The 23,466-nt window shown below is 42.7% G+C and overlaps 1 protein-coding gene across 5 annotated transcripts in view; it reads right to left on the bottom strand.

The window, feature by feature from the left end:
* The window catches only part of LOC136621575 (coagulation factor XIII B chain-like), a 612,738-nt gene that overhangs the window by 526,148 nt on the left and 63,124 nt on the right, over positions 1 to 23,466 (bottom strand). The window lies entirely within an intron of this gene.

The following is a 23,466-nucleotide window of genomic DNA, read 5'->3' as shown; positions in this document are numbered from 1 at the left end:
ACAATGTGGCGCCAAGACCACAAAAGGTTGTAACATATCTACCCCCTATTCCCTGATTTGCCTTTTTCTCTCATCCCTAATTTAAATTTTCCACAACTCCTACTAGAATGCTCTTCCCTATAGTAGCAGACTGCCTCCTATTCCAAATCATGCAACGCATACATACGGATCTACAATAAAAAAAACTGTCCTAATGCTTAGGCCCCTAAACCTTCCTCACCAACTCCTCCCCAATTACCAGATAAAGAGTTAAAGAGAACTTGTTAGGTTATGGGCTATGGGCAGAACACTATAGTTATAGTGACAGGCAGCATAAGATACCTAACAGGTTCCCTTTAGGGAAAAACTCTTGTTAACATGTATAGTTTACAAAACCCATACTGTACATACCTTGTCCGCCAATGTGAAACTCTTCATAACCCTGTAAAAAAATGTAACAAATAGTGTCGCTCGTGATTGGCCGAGTGAATAAATCAGACTTATTTAGGATTGAGTCAGCCAGACCAGATTTTTGGTGAAAATCGTAGGACACTTGACACTTCCATAATGCATGCTAAAGCAGCTCAGCATGCAGCCAATCAGCAGGTAGAGTGCCTTGACAATGTCACTAAATGTGTCCTCCATCTTTCATATGGCCAGCACTTTCATTGGACGCCTTCATCACATGACCCAGCCATAGATAACATAGGCACTGTGTTACTGGCCATTTTAGAGCTCAGCACAGAGAAGTTGTAAGATACTATGGGGAACATTGAAGCTGCTGTAAATTTATATGGCTACAGAAAAAGTGCTCTGTAGTTTTGGAAAGATACTCTGCAGAGCATATATATCTGCTGGTGTCAAACACTATATGCCAGCAAACTGCGATGTAGTGTAGGAAATACTGAAGCTGTCTATTCCTGGCATCATAAATTTTTCACAGTTGTGAATGTGGCCTATTAGATTGTTGCATACACTATGTACCTGCCTGTGGGGTTTTGTGAACTGAAAACCCTAAATCATACGTTTTGCCAAGTTGTGATTCGGACCTACTAGATTTTAACCCCTTCCCGCTCTAGGATGTACATTTACATCCTGGAGCGTTGGGTATGTATGAAAAGAGGTCGCTGACACCCGGGGGCAATAGCAGCGATCAGCCGAACGGCCGATCGCGGCTATTAACCCTTTGAGATCGGGGAAGCCGTGCAGGTGTCATGGCAGCCGGGAGCCTTCTGAAAGGTCACAGGGCTGCCTTAGCAGACTGCCTATCAAGCCATCCCCATGGAGTGGCTTGATAGGCTGCCTGTCAAATTGCAGTATGACGTAATGCTGTAGCATTACGTCATACTACAGGAGCGATCAAAGCATCGCATGTTGTAGTCCCCCAGGGGGAATTAAAAGTAAAGTAAAAAAAAAGATCAATAAAGTTTTTTTAAATTGTAAAAAAAGGAATAAAAGTTTAAATCACCACCCTTTTGCCATATCTATAAACAAAAAACTATATAATAAAATAAAAATACGGATTTAGTAACGCCGCATCTGTAAAAGTCTGATCTATTAAAGTAGCGCATTATTTTCCCTGCACGGTGAACGTCGTCTGAAAAAAAAAAAAAAAGAACCCCAGAAATGCACTTTTTTAGTCACCCTGTCTCGCAGAAAAAATGCAATAAAAAGCGATCAAAAAGTCGTATGTATTCTGAATTGGTACTAACGGAAAATACTGGACTTCCCACAAAAAATGAGCCATTGCAAAACTACGTCAACTGAAAAATAAAAAAGTTATTGTGTGCAGAAGATAAAGCAGAAAATAATTGAAAAAAATTAAATGTCTTTGAAAAAAAAAAGAGTAGTAGAGAAAAAAAAACGATACAAGTTTGGTATCGTTGTACTCACACTGAACCATAGAATAAAGTTATCATGTCGCTTTTGTTGCAGTTTGTGCGCCGTAGAAACAAGACGCACTGAAAGATGGCGGAATGTTGTTTTTTTTCCATTTTACTCCACTTGGAATTTTTTTAATGATTTTCAGTACATTATATGGTACTTTAAATAGCACCATTGAAGACTACAACTCGTCCCGCAAAAAACAAGCCTTCATACACCGACGTCGATGGATAAATAAAGGAATTACGATTTTTTTTAAAGGGGGGAGGAAAAAACAAAAATGGGAAAAAAAAGGGGGCCGCGTCATTAAGGGGTTGATAACTCTCCCCTCTACTTTACCCCATGCCAAATCCCTCAGATACTCCAAATCTGTCCACATGGATCAGTCTGAAGAGCTGATTGATCACCCAGTGTCATAGATGTCAATGCAGCAGTCCAAGCAACCAGAGGGAGAAGACCAAGACATTGCATGTGTGGCATGCCAGACCAAGAATGTGGAGGGGTTTGCGTCGGCATTGGCTCCGCTGTCCCTTAAGATGGCTGACAGGGTATCACAAAAATGGCGTAATTAGTATAAAACAGAATTTGGCTACCCGCAGTCGGGTAGGATATGGTGTTAATTAAAGTTTGTTCGTGACATCAGCTCATAGACAGGCTAGACCTGCTATGAGCAAAAACAATAAAAAGGGGAAAAATTAGGGATATTGTAGTCTCTTGCCCTAGAGGGTGGTGTAGCACTCAGTGTGGGTGGTATTCAGGTGAGAAGGTGCTCTAGGAGATGGGGTAACAGCTGAACAATAAATGAATTTATTTGTAGAGATTTCAGCAAGCAGTTACAGGTGAACACTTTGGTAATCTTCTCTGTAAGCATATACAGTAACACTTCTGTATGTCTTATCTTTATGTACAGGTTTGTTCTAACATTTCTAAACACTTAATTAGGTACACACACTAATTAATAGATTACCAATTAACTTTATGTAGTGTCCAACTCTGGAACACTACATATGCACTAATGTCCAACCATTTTTTCCTCTGAAGAGGAAAATGAGTGTGGGTCGGTGTGCATGGTCACCTCTCCACAGGCAATGTCTATACAAGGGGATACCGGCACAGAGGTGCCGGCTATTGATGCTCTGACTCACATGGACTCAGATATGGTGTTGGCCCTTTAACTTCCTAGGTGCCTAAGTTGGACAAGTAGCGAGAGCTTCCCCAACATGCATTAGAGGTACTTGCCTTTCCTACTGCTAGAAAGGGTCTTCAGCACAGCTGGGTATGCGATAACTGAAAGCTTCATCTATCTGTCCACAGTCAATGTGGATCTATTAACCTCACTGCCAAGAAAGAACTCGACTTACTCATTAAGTAGTTAGGCCCAGATTCTGAAGAGCAAATTAAGATAATAAGAGCAGTTCATGTGAGCCAGTCAGATGCTGGTCTTTCTATAGCATTGGAGAGATTTGAGCAAACCGAATATAAAAAGTGCCTTATTCAAAATTTTCCCAAGATAACAAACAAAGACAATCACAAGCTTCAAGATCTGAGCAACCTGCTAAAGGAACTAGAATTAGCTAAATTCGTCCCCATCTGTCAGGACTGAGTTACCTAGACACTGATATTGGCATGAATCCAGTAGTGCCCAAGCTTTTCTATGGCTTGTAGGAAAAATGGGCAGACCAGGACTCAAGGTACAAGAGAGAACATAAAGTGTCCTTTCCCCTTTTTTTTATCTTTGCAGTTTTGTCAGTGATTAGGCTTGGAAGAAGAATGATCTCAGCTTTGACTTAGCTGATCCTACTCCCTCAGCTTCATCATGTTATAAGTGTTGCACATCCTCAAGTTACACTGAAAAGTCTGTTAAGCTGTCATTAAGTTTAGCAAGTGCACACACACAGCCTTCAGTAACAACTAAACCTGCCTCAAAGCATGGAGGGGAGCCACAAGCTCATATTACAACCATGACAATTATAAATGCTGTATTTTATTTGTGCATGGAAGGAGAACAGTTCCAAGTGCTGTGCCAAGGTATGTCTCGTCATCCAGGCGGCCATACGGAGAAAGTTACCAGTATGAATGCCATTATTGGTGAGCAAAGCAACAGGTCTCTTCAAAACCTAAATTCTTTAAGATCTTCAACAAAAAGGGACAGGTTACACCATACACTTTCTATGGAAAGAAATTCCCTCTATGAACGCAAATGCAGATATTCTAATCATACAAATACAGACATTCTGGGGTCCATAGGGTATGCCAACAATGCAATGGTCCAGATGACGCCCAATATGCTCAAAGACTCAATCTAGACTATGTAATTATGGGTGATATCTGCTTGAATCAACTGAAGTTAACTCATTCAAACCTATGTGCTCAAAAATGGTAGTATGGTTCCCTTTAAACCATCCCTTCATCATTATGAAGTGAAGGAAAGGTTTCCTAGTTCCATCCATGCGCCTGATGTGGTCCTGAATACTTATCAGTGTTCAGCACCACACGAGATGACAACACAATAGCCTTATCAGTTGTTGACAAAGTGTTTATCAAAATAATGGACAGTGGATTCATGAAAAATATATCTGAATTCTGGGTTGCACCCTTACCCTTTCAGGCTACAAGAACCAAGGTTGCAAACAACCGAGAACAGACCTTAACCAGATTAAAGCAAACTTTAAGAAACAATCATGAAACGAAGGATCATTTTGTGGCCTTTATGAGAAGAATGTTTTGCAACAACCATGCAGAGCCAGCTCCTCTTTTACAAGAGCATGAAGAGTGTTGGTATACTTTTTCCTTAGGAGTATATTACTTGCAAAAAGCCTAAAAGATTAAGGTGGTGTTTGACTCAAATGCCAAGCCTCATGGTGTACCTCTGAATGATGTTCCCCTTACTGGTCTCGATCTGACAAATAATTGTAATCTGATTATAAACTGGCGGGAGTGAATATGAGGTTCAGAAAGGAGACAGTCACCATTGCTGCTGACATTAAACAGATGTTATATAATACGACAAGACCACAGGAATTATCTTAGGTTTCTATGGCACCGTGATAATGAAATAAGCCAAGAAATGATTGGATATCACATGAAGGTATATGTGTTCAGTTCTTCACCTGCAGTTACAATGTATGGCCTACATAGGACTGCCTCTGAAGGGGGATCAGAATATAGCAAGGGCACCTGACATTTTGTTGAAAGAGACTTTTATGTAGATGACAGACTCAAATCCTTCCCCACTGCGGAGGAGGCCATAGATCTGCTCAAGAGGACACAAGGTATGCTTTCTGAGACTCATTTGAGGTTACATAAAATTCCTTCCAACAGTGCTGCTGTCATGAAAGTCTTTCACCCTAGCGACCACCTCACAGAATTCAGAAACTTAAATCTATCCTTATCACCGAGAAGAACTGTCTGACTAAATCATAAAACTTAACCTTTATTAGATATATATTAATAAAAAAGAGACGTACATATACACAGAATATCTAAAATGTCTATCGCATATCTAATATAGCCTAAGACTATGCGTGTTGTGTTGGGGTTCTTTATATTCCAAGGAATCCTTTATATTAAGGCTGGATTGTTTGTTAGATAAGATATAACAATCACCACCGTTTAGTGATGCACAAAGAGCCTTTAATGCACTATGGTTCTTTGTTCAGTGGAGTGTTGCATGCACCCAACGTAACTCCTATACACTGCCCTTTAATATCAGGGGAGTGAACAAAAAAAAATCTCTGTTCATATATTTTCGTGCTAGAATTCAAGATATGTGTATCTCTAGGGTACCCTGATGTTCCAACTTTATTGGAGTACCTCTAGTAAAATGAGACTTAGGGAAGTGATGGATTTTACACTTTTCATGTGTTTGATATATCTCTTCTTTATACACTTATCAGTCAAGCAAATTCCCTTGACAAAGGGTATGTTAATTGATGTATTCCCTCCTAGATTTTTCGCATGTTTGTGGGAAGATGACAATGTAAATCCCACCTATATGCGAGTCTCCAAGTTACTGAGATTGTTTCTAGCACCAAAATTTAAAGGGACCTAGGAGGGCTGCTATGATGCACAGACCCGTCACTTTTAGGTCCTACTGCACTACTAATATTGTACTGGATGTTAACTACAGCTACTGATGTACATGTCCTAAAGGACACAGTAGAAAATAGCTGCTTAACATCCAGACTTAGGGTTAGTTCGTTTGCCGATATGCCAATCACCTATATTCTACTGGATACAAATAACAGCTATTGATGTAATTGTCATATAAGACATCTTAAAACTAGCTGCTTTAAATCCAGATAAAGGTTAGTTCGTTTATCAATGTGCCAATCGACGCGTTTCTATAGCAGGTAACATTGCCCACTATTTCATCAGGATTGGTATGTGGCAATAGGCTAGGAGGTAGCAAATAGCCCCTAGACTAAGATGCTATAACAACTGCTGGCCCAACACTCAAAGGAGTGTAATTGATATAGATAAGGGCTAAACCAGTGCAGACGCCCACAAGACTCTGGGCACAACCTGTAGCTGCAAGCGCTACAACGATATAAACAGAGATGGTAGGTAAAGCAACGGACCCATCTTAAATACCTATAGCACCGCCTCCTAACTGTGTGGGATCGTCTCCCTAGCTCCAATCAGCTCTCTTCCATGAGGGTAAGCCCTCCTGTACACAACTCGCACTGACGCTGCGTGATGACATCATCGCGTTTCACGCTGCGTCCTGACGTCATCGCGTCACGACACCGCAGCATCATAGATGCGGCGCCATTCCTTCATGGCAGTATTGTGTAACCAGCAAGCGCAGTGCGTTGACGTCGCGACGTGCCTCGTCATGACTACTGCTACGTCATGACGTCTGTGCTTCCAATAGAAGTCTCAGCCAGTAATATAGAATTGCAATCATGTGATGTGATCACGTGAGCGCATATAGTTCCATGTTCAATGTGTCTATATTCTGGTGCTTTGGTTACCATCTTGTACATGCGCACTAAGTAAAATTTCGGACTTAGTTATTATCAGCCAGTTTGTTTCAACTATAGCTATGGGTGTATCACATCATTGGTATGTTCATTACAGGAGGGAGGCAAAGCATCATGGATGGAGAATTTAGTATCCCATACATATTGATAAAAGAGGTCAAAATATCATTTCATTTTATATCAGAGTATAAACAAACACTTAGGTAAGTATAATTAGCGTACGTCAATATTTAAATAAAGGAGCATATCTGGCTCAATTGGAGAACAGCTATTTCTCTAGGGACATCCCATCTATAGATGTTTGGAAATATTTTATTACATATACCTTAGTGAAGTTGAGGCATCCAGATACTTATTAAAAGTACCAATATAGGAAAAATTTTGAAAAAATTGTCATTATTTCACATTTTCAACTGTAATATCTCAAATATGTCCAAACATACTGTACAAATTTTTGATAAGATATACTGTATATTTCCATCTGTTTACTTTATTCTGAATGCACACTTGAAAAACTTTTGTGTTTTTTTTTTAACCATTTATAGGACGTACAAATGTAACATTACCTTTCAACATTTTGAGGAACACCGAGCCAAGTTTGCAAAGGCTCATGTCAGAATAATAGACGCCCCACCCCCCCCCCCCCAATGACCCCATTTTAAAAACTACATCCTTAATGTATTCACTGTTTCACTGTGGAGAAAAAATAAAATTTCATATTTTTGCAAATATGTCATTTTAAAGACATATTTTTTTCCTATAGTGCCCATGAAAATGAGGATTTGCACCCCAAAATGGATACCCCCATTTCTCTTGTGTTCAGAAACATACCCATTGTGGCCCTAATCTTATGTCTGGATGCACAACGGGACCCAAAATAAAAGGAGTAGTCGGTGTCTTTCAGAACATAAATTTTGCTTGAAGGCGTTTTAGGCCCCATAGCACTTTTGTAGAGCTCTTGAGCGGCCAAAACCAAAGAGAACCCTCACAAGTGACCACATTTTGAAAACTAGACCCCTTAACAAATTTATCTAAGGGTGTACTGCCCATTTTACCCCACAGTTTTTGAATGAATTCAAGCAAAGCAAAAGGAAAAAAATGTGATTTTCGTTTTTTTGACAATTCTGTTGTTTTAAAAACTGCTTTTTTTGTACAGCACACACATGAATGAAGACTTGCACACCAAAATAGATACCCCTGTTTGTCCCTTGTTCAGAGACATACCCATTGTGGCCCTAATCTTATGTCTGGATGCACAACGGGGCCCAAAATGAAAGGAGTAGTCGGTGGCTTTCAGAACAGAAATTTTCCTTGAAGGCGTTTTAGGTCCCATAGCACATTTGTTGAGCTCTCGAGCGGCCACAACCAAAGAGAACCCCCACAAGTGACCACATTTTGAAAACTAGACCCCTTAACGAATTCATCTAGGGGTGTACTGCCCATTTTGACCCCACAGTTCTTGAATGAATTCAAGCAAAGCAAAAGGAAAAAAATGTGATTTTCGTTTTTTTGGCAATTCTGTCGTTTTAAAATCTGCTTTTTTTGTACAGCACACAGATGAATGAAGACTTGCACCACAAAATGGATACCCCTGTTTGTCCCGTGTTCAGAGACATACCCATTGTGGCCCTAATCTTATGTCTGGATGCACAACGGGGCCCAAAATGAAAGGAGTAGTCGGTGGCTTTCAGAACAGAAATTTAGCATAAAGGCGTTTTAGGTCCCATAGCACATTTGTTGAGCTCTTGAGCGGCCAAAACCGAAGAGAACCCCCACAAGTGACCTCATTTTGAAAACTAGACTCCTTAACAAATTCATCTAGGGGTGTACTGTGTATTTTTTACCCTACAATTTTTGAATAAATCTAAGCAAAGCAGTAGGAAAAAAAATTACAATTTTCATTTTTTGGCAGTTGTATCAATTTAAAAACTGGTTTTTTTGTACAGCACACATATGAATAAAGACACTCACACCAAAATGGATACCCCTGTTTGTCCTGTGCTCAGAACCATACCCCTTGTGGCCCTAGTCTACTTAAAGGACACATGGCTAGGTCTATAATGGAAGGAGCACCCGTTGGATTTCACTGTACAACGGAATAAATTCCAGGCCTCATTGCCCACTTGTAGAGCCATTGAGCATCCAAAACGATAACGAACCCCCACAAATGACCCCATTATGAAAACTAGACCCCTTAACGAATTCATCTAGGGGTGTACTGTGTATTTTTACCCTACAATTTTTGAATAAATCTAAGCAAAGCAGTAGGAAAAAATTTACAATAAAGACTTTCACTCCAAAATGGATACCCCCATTTGTCCCGTGTTCAAAAACATACCCCTTGTGGCCCTAATCTACTTAAAGGACACATGGCAAGGCCTGTAATGCAGGAAACACCCGTTGGATTGCAGGGCACAACTGAATAAACCCCAGGCCCCATTGCCCACTTGTACGGAATAAAAATTGACTCCCTAAAAATATCCCCCCCGCAGGGTAATTATGGAGGCTGGTTGGGATGGGTACATGGGGCAATAAAACCATGTATCCCCCTCCTTTCATGCTTTTTGGGGGTATTTAGCGACCTCAGTAGCGGGTATGGGGTGTAAAAAGTGTCACCTTGTGTGTCTCCGTAAGCTTGATGAGGCGCGGCGGTCTCGCACAGAAGACGCTCAACAAGCAGCGCCTGGAACTGCAGGAAGGCGAACGTTCCCGGGGCTTCTTGTAAATTGTGTATTACAGGTAGCGGTCTGAATAACGCCGGGTTCACGCAGCCGTAGGTGGAATCCGCTTGCGGAGGCGCACAGCTGTGACCCTGCGTACGGCCGCGTAATGTACTGCGCATAACTGCCTACTCACACAGGCGGTCATGTGCAGTACTTTTTCCTTGTTTGCATTTCCCCCACCGTCGCTTAGCAATGACGCGGATATACAACCTGTATACAACGTAGTTGCGTATGGGCTGCGGGTATATCCGCGACCATGGAGCACAATGGGCTCTATGTTGCAGATATCCACGGTAAAATAGAACATGCTGCGTTCTCTTTTCTGCGAGTGGATTACGCAATTCCGACCCACTAATGTGAGCGGAATTATGTAATCCAATGCAATTGATCTGCGTATTACCACGGATCAGACGCATGTGGAATCTGTAATTCCTATCCGGTCATGTGAGACCGGCCAAAGGTAGATTGCTACCTTTTTTTCACGTGACCAGGGACCGCTCAACTAGGCCACCCATCACTGCTCCAGGCTCTCGGTGACCGTTGGTCGCTGGGAGCACGGTGATTTTTAATTTCCTGGGCTCCCCGACTTCTGCACATGTGTCCGGTGTTTTGCCGGCGGTCGCATGTGCAGAATCCGGGAAAGTTCACGGAGGAAGATCGCGTCGGGGTGCAAATACGGAGGCCGCTGGTAAAAAGTTTCATCTCCTCTCACTGATCGCATCGGTGAGGGGAGATAAAAAATTCACCTTTTTTTTACTTTTACGTGATCGCCATTATGCATTGGATAACGGCGAACACGTGATCACAAATCGCTCACCGCGGTCCCCCGTGAAATCTCCAGGCTCTCAGCTAAGTTTTGTAGCCAGGAGCAGGGACATTTTAAATTATCCCAGCAATCCACAGCTTTTGTGCATGCGCCTGCCATTGTGGCGACGGGCGAATGCACAGAAGCTGTTGGTAAGGTCCGCGGATAAATCCGCGGGCCTTAGGTACGTAATTTCATCCTCCATCGCGGATATGATCCGTGGGGGGAGATGAAACATAAGCTTTTTTAACTTTTTAAAAACTTTTTAAAACTTTTTTTTTACTTTTACACTTTTTTTTTTTTTTTACTTTTTACACTTTTTTTTTACTTTACGTGATCACTGTTATCCATTGGATAACAGTGATCATGTCCCCGGTATAATCTCTCTGCTCCTGGCTACACATGGCACCCAGCAGCAGAGGGATTTTAAATTTCCCGAGGCTCGAGCCCCTCTGTGCACGCGCCCGATGATTGACATCGGGCGCGCATGCGCAGACGGGGACTTCGGGTCCCGGGACATCGGGGAGGACTTAGGTGAGTATTTTCACCTCCCCGCATGGATCCGATCCATGAGGGGAGGTGAAACTGACACTTTTTTAAAAAACTTTTTTAACTTTTTCGAGATCGCTGCTATCCAATGGAACGCGGGGATCGCGTGCCCGGGGACCGCACACAACGGTCCCTGGTAACACCTCCTGGTTCCCGGCTACCTTCAGGAGCCGGGAGCCAGGAGATTTCAAATTTGCTGGGGGCTCCCGGGTTTCTGCGCATGCGCGTGACGTCATCGCCTGGCGCGCATGCGCAGAAGGCCGGCGGCGGGTCCGGGAGGACCAGATCTCCGGGGGACATGGCGGACAAGCCGGGTGAGTATTTTCAGCTGCCCTGATGGATCCGATCCATCAGGGCAGCTGAATATCTGACTTTTTTGACACTTTTATTTACTTTATTGCGATCGGCGCTATCCATTGGATAGCGCCGATCACAATGCCGGGGGTGACTGCCCGCATCCTGGGATGACAGCTCCATGCTGTCGGCTACCTGCGGGCACCGACAGCATGGAGCTGTCACATCCTCAGGCAAGTGGGCATTAATCCTAAGAGGACGCATAAAACTACGTCCTCTAGGATTAAAGCCCACTTGCTGAGGACGTAGTTTCCTGATGAGGCCGTCACTAAGGGGTTAAACAGACAGCAAGGTTATTCTGGGTTACATAGAGAATCATACAAAGCACTTCTATATGTATGTCAGCAACCACATAGAAAGGATTAGGAAGTCCTCTAAGGATGAACAATGGTACTATATTCCATCCCATCTTCAACCTGCAGTTCATGCCATCAGGCCAGCATCTACAAGCACTTTTGCAAATCCTTTCTGGTGGACAGGTCCTAAGTTCCTGCTGAATCAGACTGAAGAATCTTCCACCTATGACATTTTCAGTCTCCAAGACCCTGACAATGATCCAGAGAGTCGTCCTGAAGTTAGTACTCTCATACCAGAACTGAAGAGACTTTTCGCCTGGGCTGTCCTCCATTTAAATTTTTCTCCAGCTGGATAATGTTTGCATGCACAATTGCATGATGGAAGAAAGAATATTTTGCTATCCTTCAAGGATGAAGAAAATGGCAGCATATCAAACTGAATCTTGTTGATCTTGGTGTCATGTAGGACCAGAATGTGGAAAGGAATATATGGCTCTGGGGCTCATCTCAAAGATCTTCCCTTGAGAAGGCGGCGAGGTGCACAAAGTGAGAGTAACTATTGTAAGGTAAGGTGACTCCAAATCTTTCATTTTTATATCTGAGGTCACCTTACTTTTACCTGTTGAAAAGTAACTTGCTGTCAAACTAGTAAGGATTCTCCAAGAACTTTCGGTCCACTTATGTGTTCATCCTGAGTACAAACCAGGAATCTCACCTTTTGGTTAACAACTGCGGTAGAGACAGTGTGGCTTAGTGCAGCTTTTCCAGTCCGAACATGGATTAAACCAAGGACAGTTGATTGGACTACTCTTGTCGAGACCGGGGTTGTACCATTGGATTAGCTCATTGCCAATGTGGTTCCAATATACAGAAAGGGGTCCAATAGAGAGCCTGGTAACTACAGACCGGTAAGTCTCACTTCAATAATTGGAAAAATATTCAAGGGGTTTCTGAGAGACGCCATCCTGAAATACCTCAAGGAAAACAATGGAATAACTCCTTATCAGCATGGGTTCATGAGGGGTCAATCGTGTCAGACCAATTTGATCAGCTTCTACGATGAAGTAAGTTCTAGGCTGGACCTGGGAGAGTCTATTGATCTCGTATATCTGGACTTCTCTTAAGCATTTGACACCGTGCCGCATAATAGGTTGACATATAAAATGAGGCAGCTTGGATTGGGTGAAAACGTGTTTATCTGGGTAAAGAACTGGCTCAGAGATAGAAAACAGAGGGTGGTAATAAATGCATCATACTCTGATTGGGCTACCGTTACTAGTGGGGTGCCACAGGGTTCAGTATTTGGCCCCATTCTGTTTAATATATTTATCAATGACGTGATAGAAGGACTAAGCAGTAAAATATCAATATTTGCAGATGACACAACATTATACAAGATAATTAATACAACAGAGGACAATATACGGCTACAAAAGGACCTAGATAAGCTGGGGGCTTGGGTAGAAAAATAGCAAATGAAGTTCAATGTTGATAAATGTGAGGTTATGCACATGTGCAGGAGAAAACGATTGTCACCAATATACACTAAATGGGGTACTGCTAAGGAAAAGTGATATGGAAAAAGACCTGGGGTTACTAGTGGACTGTAGACTCAACTGCAGCAATCAATGCCAGTCAGCTGCTGCAAAAGCAAATAAATTCTTGGCGTGCATTTAACCCCTGAAGGACCAGGCTGTTTTGTACCTTAGGACCAGACACTTTTTAAGGATTTTACTAGAGATGAGCGAGCATACTTGCTAAGGCTAACTACTCGAGCAAGTAGTGCCTTAGTCAAGTATCTGCCTGCTCGTCTCTAAAGATTCGGCTGCCGTCGCGGGCGACAGGTGAGTTGCGGCGGTAAGCAGGGTGGAGTGGGGGGGAGAGAGAGAGATCTCCCCTCCATTCCTCCCCGCTCTCCCCCCGCCGCAACTGAATCTTAAGAGACGAGCGGGCAGATGTATGGTTTTGGATTACAGGGCGCTAAAAGCGACGTTTTTGGTTGGCGTCGGTTTTGGGTTATTTTCTTTCTATTGTGTGTATTGTTGTTTTATTCTGGAATTTTGTTTTACTTATGTATGTAATTATGTTTTTTACTATCTATGTCCCTTATGATGTCATGTAAGACCTCTGGGGAACATTCACATGTTTTTTTTTTATTGGACACTTTCCCACTATAGCTGGGACATCCATAGGAGGCCCAGTTACAGTGTGAGGGTATATGTATATATTGCCATATGTTTTTTATGCTTTATACCTATATGCAAGTTCTATTCAATTCCAAATGAGAAAAAACTTATATGTCGCCTTACATCAGATATGCCAAGAGGCCTTGCCAGGTGAAGACAAAATGTATCTTTAAACACAGCAAAGAAGAATCGGACGAAGGACACGTACCTGGCTGTTTTCCCAGAAGCGCCATATCAAGATGTTCAAATGTACATAACTTTCACTGTCCCAGGCCGGAAATCCGGACTTCCCATATATGGAGAATGCATGCTTGGCCGCTTTCTTAGAATTGAGTGGGTGATTCTTTGCACTGGAGTTAATTGAATACGTGATTTTCTGTACATAAGCCAGAGGCGCCATATCAAGATAACGGCTGTTTTCACTGTCTCAGGCCGGAAATCCGGACTTCCCATATATGGTTATGAGCCCATCACCCCTTGCTGGGGATGAGACAAAGGGTATAAGATCTCATGTAATCTGTAATAAAGGCCCCGGCAGCCATGTCCCCGTGTGAGAAACTATACCAGACCTCCGTGTGGTGTTTTCTTCTTATCGCCGGCAGCGGGCAAGTGGGGTGGGCCTGATTGGTGCTGTACTTAGAAATTTCACCCTGACAAATGGCGCCCGAACGTGGGGCGACAAAGCCAGAGCCTACAACGCATTCCACCCGGATCCACGCCGCAGAGAAGCCGTCCTGCTGCAAACCGAGCCTGATCAACTCACAAGAACTCCAGGTAAGACCAGCATATATTTATGTTGTGTTTTACGCTGAGAGTCTTGCAGCGGGACTGACTATCTGTGGTTTGTGACCGGACGGGTTGGGTTAAGAGTTCTACACGGTAACTCGTGTGGGCTCCGGGTTTGCCGTCATGGACCACTGACCGTGATATGCGCATCAATCGGTCACCCAGAAACTAGTCTGTAGTCTATTTGTACTTTGAAGTTTTAACGTTTTAATAATAGTGGAGATTGTTGTATCTGCAGAATTTTTTTTTCTCTTTCTTTTCATTTAGTCTCACAAGAGAAGGGACCCTCGGTTGTTTTTCCAGTATATAAGGGACTAACAATTTGAAAATTAAGAGGGATGCATTTTGTGAGATAGGCTTCATAGGAGAAGGGACTCTCGGTTGTTTTGCCTTATATATGGGGCTAACGATTTGATTTCAGAGAGATGCATTTTATGAGGCTGGTTCCATAAAGAGAAGGGACCCTCGGTTGTTTTGCCGGTATATAAGGGGCTGACAATTTGAAAATTAAGAGGGATGCACTCTATGGAGCGTGTTATTATTATTATTGTTGTTGTTGTTCTAATATGCGTAAGATCTTATTAAAGAAGACAGAGCCCCTCAAGGGCTGCCGCCGTGTGGATGAATCTGTAAAATGTAACAAAACTTATGAAAATGTGTGACATCGACCCGCACGGTAGATTACAAAAATGGTGTCTGGGAGGGAGGTCTTTAGGACCGAGAGGCGCCTTGAAAGACCAAGGTTTGCTAGAAGCAGAGAGACAGTCAGAGAAAGTTAAGTATGTACACGTATTAAGAAAGTATCCGTAAGTGAAATGTTGAAAAGTACAGTAAGTGATCAAGAGGGCGTCAGGAGAGTGTCTATTGAAGGTTATATTGGCAGTTAGGTAGGGAGAAAGTGCTGAAGGAACAAGCAAGTCGAGAAGAAAGTTACAATGCATGTGATTTGTTGGCAAAGAAAGAAGAAAAGGTGTATAATACAAGATAGATAATAGATATGGATATATATGTGTATATATATATATATATATATATATATATATATATATATACTGTATGTGCAAATAGTTAACTGAGCTTGCTTTTAGGGGAGAAGAGTTTTGTTGACATGTAGCTGCGAGCTTGTGTTTAGTTTTCAAGGTTGGAAGATAACAGCGAGAGAGAATGAAGTGCTGACCCTGGAGAATGTCTCTGCTTGCTTAAAATGAATTGAAATGAATTTAATTAATTAATTAATTATACCGTCTTAGTAGGCAGGAAATATAGCAATTTCTAAGGCATATTCTTACTTATACAGGGGTTGAAAATGAATGTTGCAAGGTCCCAGCATGTGTGTTAATTATGAGTTCAAATGCAGGCAATAGTTTAAGCTAAAACAATTCAGTCTGTGTTTCATATTCGTAGAGAGATAAGACATGTTTTAAAAAGGTGGGGGCTTTCAGAATTCACTCCAAATTCAGGGTCACAGAAACTAAAACACTTCAGCGTTTAATACAGCATATAATAGCTTCAGTAGATAAGAAAGATAGAATGTCTCAGCAAATTTTTTCACATAAATTGTCATAAATAGCACTCACCTCAATGTTTTTCAACTGATGTATGTTTGTTTGTCAAACTTTTTTTGTCTGTGCATCTGTATGTACTGGGACACCTTCAATAGGGGGTGACGGAGCAGACTTGAGAGCATGGATGGATGAGAGTTAGTGACCCGTGTTCGGGCTGTGTGGAATGTGTGATGCAGGTAATGACTGGGGATAAAAGTCCTCCCCATGCATGGGACTTTGCTTGGTTGTGATGTGGATGCTTGGACTGTTAAGCTTAAATGAAGTTCTGAAGAAAGACGCACGGAGCCAATATCGAAGGGGTGGAGCTAGATGATGTAATAGTACGTAGTAATGTTTCATCCCTCTTGCACAAGGGAGGGGTGAGGAGCTTGAGCAGCTAGTAAAAGTTTTTGTTTTGTTTTTTCTTCTGTCTCAGATTTGATAAGACATTGCAGGCAGGAACAGACTAATAATGAATTCACTTAAAGGGATCTCACATTTCCAATATTAGTAGATGTTTTGTAGATTATTCTTCCCTGATGTAACTCATGTCTGTTATTGGTGCTAACATCTTACAGGCCTTATCTGCATCCATCAAATCTTTTTACAATGTTATACTACCTTGAAACTGGGTACTATTGTTCCAATTGAGTGCCCTGTTTCAAAGGGGGGGAGGAGAAGGCATAGGTGATCTAAGTATTGCAAGTCAGCCATTTTTAAATTTTTTGCAAGCCATTTTTAAATTTTTCAATTTTTTGCAACAAGGTTCTGATCTTTTTGAAATATAACACCAGCCTGATTGTCTAGCATTGATGCAACAAGAAAATTTAAGTTTTAAAAAGTTACTGAAAGCCCTTGTTAATAATGCATATTTTGAGTTGTTTTTTATAGATGGTACCCAGGGTGATTGACGACACCACACTGGATATGCAGTGGTTACACAACAAGATGTCCTAAAAGCAGAATGCCTCCGCATGTCGCAGTACAAGAAGCGGAACTAAAAGCCCTCGCTGAGGCGTGTAGAGTGGTAGAAGGTAAGACGGCGAACATTTACACTGATTCCCGGTATGCATTTGGCATAGCTCATGATTAAGGCCCAACATGGAAGGCCAGATAGTTTTTTTACCACAGCAGGACAGCCAATTAAGAATGATGCAGTGGTGCAGTCTCATGGAGACCCTACTTCTACCTGACAAGGTGGAAAGCTCACACCAATTCCTACACCGGAGAAGCGAGAGGTAATGCCATCACAGGCCACACAGCAAAGGCAGTGGCCCTCAAGCCGTGGAAGAAAGAAGAAAAGAAGAATTTGATAATAACTTTGGACTTTGACTACACTTGGACTTTGATTTGAACTTGGACTTTGATAAAAATTTGGACTTTGATATGCTAAAGACTTTACAGTTACAAGCCAGCAAGGAAGAAAAGACAAATGGACTAAAAAGGGATGGCGTATGGTGAACAGTCAACAGAACTTGCTTACCATAGTCCCTGTGCCTCATGATGGCCCAGCTGATGCACGGAAAGACGCACCTCTCAAAGCAACAATGGTGTCGACGCTTGAACGAGGACGGGTGGCTCCTGGGTTTTCTGTAGCTGCTGCATCATTTGTCCAGTTTTGCATGATCTTTGCCATAAAGCAACAGGGAAGAAGTAAATTTGCCACATAACACTTGCCTAGACCCCTCTACCCATTTCAGGGATTGCAAATTGGCTACACTCAGCTCCTACTTGTTGGGAAGCATGAATATGTGCTTGTTGTTGTTGATTTCTTTTCAGGTTGGAGACCTACCCTGTTACCAAAGTAAATAAGCAGGTAACTGCACAGAAGCTCATGAATGAGGTAATCTGCAGATATGGGGTACCGGAAGTAATTGAGTCAAACAAAGGTACACACTTCACAGGTGAAATAATGCAATACATCATGTCTGTTTGGGGTATATTCCAGGCTTTTCACACACCCTACCATCCGTGGAGTAGGGGGAAAGTAGATACAAAAGGCAATGAAGAAAATGGGCAAATTTTGAATTGAGTGTCTTTCATTAGTTTTTTTCTTTTTCTCCGGAGGGTACATGCCACAGTAGCTGAGTTTGGGGAATGATTTTCTTGTTAATTTTGTTATAGGCCTCTCCAAGGAATTGTCAATAAAGCATTCTGTAGTCTCTGCTTTTCTCTCAGGTCCTACAGATGAGTGTCACAATCTGAGACACGGTGACAGGGTCTATGTAAAAAAGTTTGAGAGAGAAACCCGGTTTGAATGTCCTTACCAGATGTTGCTCACCACCCCAACTGCAGTCAAGCTCAAAGGAAAGCCCACTTGGATCCACACTTCACACTGAAAAAACTAATGATCCTGCATATCCTTTACATGCTATAATGTGGTACAATTCCTCTAACACACACCTTTGACTACTGTACACTAGCCCCCTGTTTCAGAACAAAGTAATACAATCAAATGTGCAATATGAAGACTACACTGAGGGTGAGAATCCAACACCGCATCGTGCTAAGAGAGAAGTTGACGCTCCAGGTGGTAACTTTTATCCACATGTATACATAGATGTAATAGGAGTGCCAAGGGGGGTGCCAGATTAATTTAATTCTGGAGATCAGGTTAAAGCAGGTTTTGAGTCCTTATTTGCTTTTGTCACTGTTAATAATAATGTAGATTGGATGAATTATATCTATTACAATCAGCAGAGGTTTGTAAACTACACCAGAGATGCTTCGCAAGGGTTAGCTGACCAGTTAGGGCCCACTGCATCCATGACGTTCCAAAATAGAGTGGCCCTGGATATGATTTTAGCAGAAAGAGGTGGGGTATGTAATTTCCTGTATGTGTATTATCCCTTTGATCAAAGAGTATGAGTAAGGGACTGGATAATGTGACACCAACGTTTCCCTTGTTTGAAAAAGATGAAGAGCCAGTTCCGATAATGCCAACCAGATACGTTACCAGAAGAATGGAGAGATGGACTAGTACTGCGCCGCCCCGGTCTCATAAGATGGACTGTCAGTGGACTTCCCATTTGCCTAGGGAAAGTGGAGAAGACCTTAGGTTCCGGCGAGGGCACACCCTGTGGGGTGTTAACTCGTACAGATAGAGGGTATGGATGCCCGGAAATAAGCCCAGGGAATCCATGGCCTCCTTCTGAGGTGAGGTAGGGATCCCTCCCTTTTAGGAGTAGGGACTTACGGCAGTGGAGAAAACCCTGACGCAAGGGAGAGACGAACGAGGAAGAGTGCAAGGTCTGATGCTTGATCTCCATATTAAGTTTTTTTAGGGGGGTTTGTGAGGGTATATGTATATATTGCCATATGTTTTTTATGCTTTATACCTATATGCAAGTTCTATTCAATTCCAAATGAGAAAAAACGTATATGTCGCCTTACATCAGATATGCCAAGAGGCCTTGCCAGGCGAAGACAAAATGTATCTTTAAACACAGCAAAGAAGAATCGGACGAAGGACACGTACTTGGCTGTTTTCCCAGAAGCGCCATATCAAGATGTTCAAATGTACATAACTTTCACTGTCCCAGGCCGGAAATCCGGACTTCCCATATATGGAGAATGCATGCTTGGCCGCTTTCTTAGAATTGAGTGGGTGATTCTTTGCACTGGAGTTAATTGAATACGTGATTTTCTGTACATAAGCCAGAGGCGCCATATCAAGATAACGGCTGTTTTCACTGTCTCAGGCCGGAAATCCGGACTTCCCATATATGGTTATGAGCCCATCACCCCTTGCTGGGGATGAGACAAAGGGTATAAGATCTCATGTAATCTGTAATAAAGGCCCCGGCAGCCATGTCCCCGTGTGAGAAACTATACCAGACCTCCGTGTGGTGTTTTCTTCTTATCGCCGGCAGCGAGCAAGTGGGGTGGGCCTGATTGGTGCTGTACTTAGAAATTTTACCCTGACAACAGGGCAAAGCAACCCCTGTAGTGACATTAGTCACTGGCAGAGCTGGACAGGGTCTAGTATGACCCTCCAGCTCTGCTGTAGCAGAGAACCCTGGCGGTAACATGACCCCCGGCTCCCAGAGTGAAATATTACACTTTACTTTCACTTTCTAGTACACAGTGCTCATTGAGCACTGTGTACTCGGGGAAGCAGAAGGCAGAAAGGGTTAAATACCCCTCCTGCCTTCTCCTCCGGGTTATCAGCTGTCACTAACAGCTGATAACCTGTTCCTGTCTCTGATTGATTGCAGAGCCAGGAGGCTTAAAGCGGTAACGTAGTTTTACATACGGCGGTGCTTTAAGCCCAGGATCAGGCGCCGTAAATTTACAGTGCCTAGTCCTAAACAGGTTAAAGAGGCATAGAGGAGAGGGATGAAAATATTATTCTTCCACTATATAAGGCACTTGTCAGGCCCCACATGGAATACTGTGTACAGTTCTGGACAGCGATGCTCAGGAAAGATGTTGCAGTGCTTGAGGGGGTTCAAAGAGGGCAACTAAATTAATAAATGGAATGAGAGGACTGGAATACCCAGAGAGGCTATCAAAATTTGGATTATTCACCCTGGAAAAAAGACGGCTAAGGGGTGATCAAATAACTATGTATAAATACATTAGGGGACAATACAAGGATCTTTCCCATCACCTGTTTATACCCAGGACTGCGTCAGTAACAATAGGACATCCGCTACGTCTAGAAGAAAGCAGATTTCATCACCAACACAGAAGGTGGTTCTTTACTGTAAGAGCAGTGAGACTGTGAAACTCTCTGCCTGAGGACGTGGTGATGGCACAATCCATAGAGGAGTTTAAGAGGGGACTTGATGTCTTTCTAGAACACTATGATATTACAGAATATAGACATTAGGTGACCAACGGGGTTGTTGATGCGGGTCTTACAGTCAGGTAGGAACTTTCAAAACGTTGATTCAGGGATTATTCTGACTGCCATTATGGAGTCGTGAAGGTTTTTTTTTCCCCCGAATGGGCTAATTAGCTTCTGCCTCATCAGGTTTTTTGCCTTCCTCTGGATCAACAAGCGGGGGGGGGGGGGGTGATGGGGGGTGTTGAAACAGGCTGAACTAGATGGACATTGTCTTCATTCAGCCTAACATACTATGTTACTATGTAAGTTATTATTGTTGCATTATATGGTTTTGTTTGCTGTTTTACCGGTTAGAATTCTTCATTTAACTTTGGAAGGACATTACTCTATAATGTCAATTATATAGTGAAATTCAAGGATTTCAGGTGGGGAGTATGCTGTCCCAACTAATAATGAGCTGCGTTATTCATGTTTAGTGTTCTACATTCTTGCTGTTTGCTACCACCTTATGGCCATTGTTATATATATTTCATGAATACTTGTTACTGTAAAACACCATAATCCCTTCCCACTTGTAACCCCTCCTCCTTTCTGTGAGATTATATCCAGCTCTTAGGCAGTGTTATTTTGTTTTTGCAAGACATCACAGACCTGGAGAAATAGGTTTCCTTTGACTTTATTACTCACCGTATAGTCAAATAAACTTCCCAAAGTTCACCATTGCATCCTCCTTCCTGAAATCTTTACATGCAGCTAGTTCAGTTAGAGAAATTGATTGATATTGAGTTTGCCTATCTACCATTGCTTGTACAGAGTTTGTCCTCTCATTCATTAGAGCTTACTCACATACATTGGTGGCACAATATAGAGCAAACAGAGTTTATCATATTTTCCCCATCCCTGCACCAGGCCTTTCAATCATAGTTAATGGCTCCACAATTTTCCTTGTCTCAAAAGTTTGCTGCCTTCGAGTAAACATTAATGCCTCTTTTACACAGGACGATTCTTGTTTGCCACACAACTTGGTGAAGTAATAACCAGCTTGTATGCACTCGTGTCGCCTGTTGAGACTGCACCACTTTCGTTGAGAATCGTGCAGCTCTCACTTGCTTGTCGTTTAAACTGCCCGACAAGTGAATGAGCTGGCACTGATCTTCGTGAAGGCTGAGGCCTTAGTCAGACGGGCGTTTTTTCGCGCGATTTGCGCATGCGCATGTGTCCAGCGATTTTTTAAAACCATTGCTTTGCAATGGTATCGGACACATGAGCGCTTTTTATGCGCTCGTCCGATAAATTATAGAACAGAAATCGCAGATCGCACCTATCTGCGATCTGCGATTCCTGTTCTCTTCTCTATATGCGCTCAATGGAGCCGGCGGCAGCAGCGCCAACCCCTTTGAGAACATATAGAAGACAAATCATTCTTCTCTGCCACAGCTGTAACAGCTGTGGCAGAGAAGAACGATGTTTGCCCATTGAATTGAATGGAGGCGGCAATACAGCCAGCTCCATTGAAAGCAATGGGCTGCCGGCGTGCGCGGGATGAATTGTCGGGAAGGGCTTAAATATATAAGCCCTTCCCTGAAATTCATCCAGAAATGTGTTACAATAAAAAAAAATTGTATACTCACCTTGAATTCATGAGTGGGTGTGTGAGTGAGACCTGCTTCTGATTGGTCAGGCTGTGACCAATCAGAGGCAGATCATTCAGCAGGCGGGGATTTTAAAGCCCCGCCGGCTGAATAGTGCCGAGAAGCAGTTCAGGAGAACTGACAGCGGCCGCGGCTGGACTCCGGCTGCAGCGGAATGGTGAGTATACAATTTTTTTTTTTATTTTAACACATTTCTGGATGAATTGCAGGGAAGGACTTATATATTTAAGCCCTTCCCGACAATTCATCCTGCGCTCGCCCGCAGCGCATTGCTTTCAATGGAGCCGGCTGTATTGCCGGCTCCATTGAATGCAATGCGCTGGACAGCTCCAGCCCGTTTCTAATGAAACGCGGCTAGGAGCAGATTTTCAGGCGATTTTTCGGCCCCGGTCACGCGATTTGCGCATGCGCATCCGTCATGCGATGCGCAAATCGCGCGAAAAAACGCCCGTGTGACTAAGGCCTGAAACTGAACAACAAGCAAGAACCTTATGATTCTCATCGTTCAGTTGTTGCCTGTGTGTAAACTGAACGATTATCATTCATTTTATATGAATGATTTCCAGAATGATAATCATTCAGTGTAAATGCACCTTATCTCTCTTCTCCTTCATACTGCACATCAAAGTCCTTACTGCCTCTTGTTGCTTAGACTACTGCAACATCCTCCTCTGTGTCCTCACATCTGACACTCTAATGCTCCACTATCCACCCTTAACTATACTGACTGGGTTGTCCACCACTTTCTTTATTTCTCCTCTCTACCTCCCGCTAATCCCTTCACTGACTACCCATTCCAAAGTGAATTCAGGTCAGAATATTAGCAGTGGCATACAAGGGAAGCACCTCCACAGACCACACTGACGCAGCACTGACGTCAAGGTTCTGATTCACTAGCTTGTCTACCAGCAGCTAAAGTTGGACCTTGCTG

The sequence above is a fragment of the Eleutherodactylus coqui genome, chromosome 3 (genome assembly GCF_035609145.1).
Source record: "Eleutherodactylus coqui strain aEleCoq1 chromosome 3, aEleCoq1.hap1, whole genome shotgun sequence".
NCBI lineage: Eukaryota > Metazoa > Chordata > Amphibia > Anura > Eleutherodactylidae > Eleutherodactylus > Eleutherodactylus coqui.
This window is presented reverse-complemented; position numbering and strand designations above follow the sequence as displayed.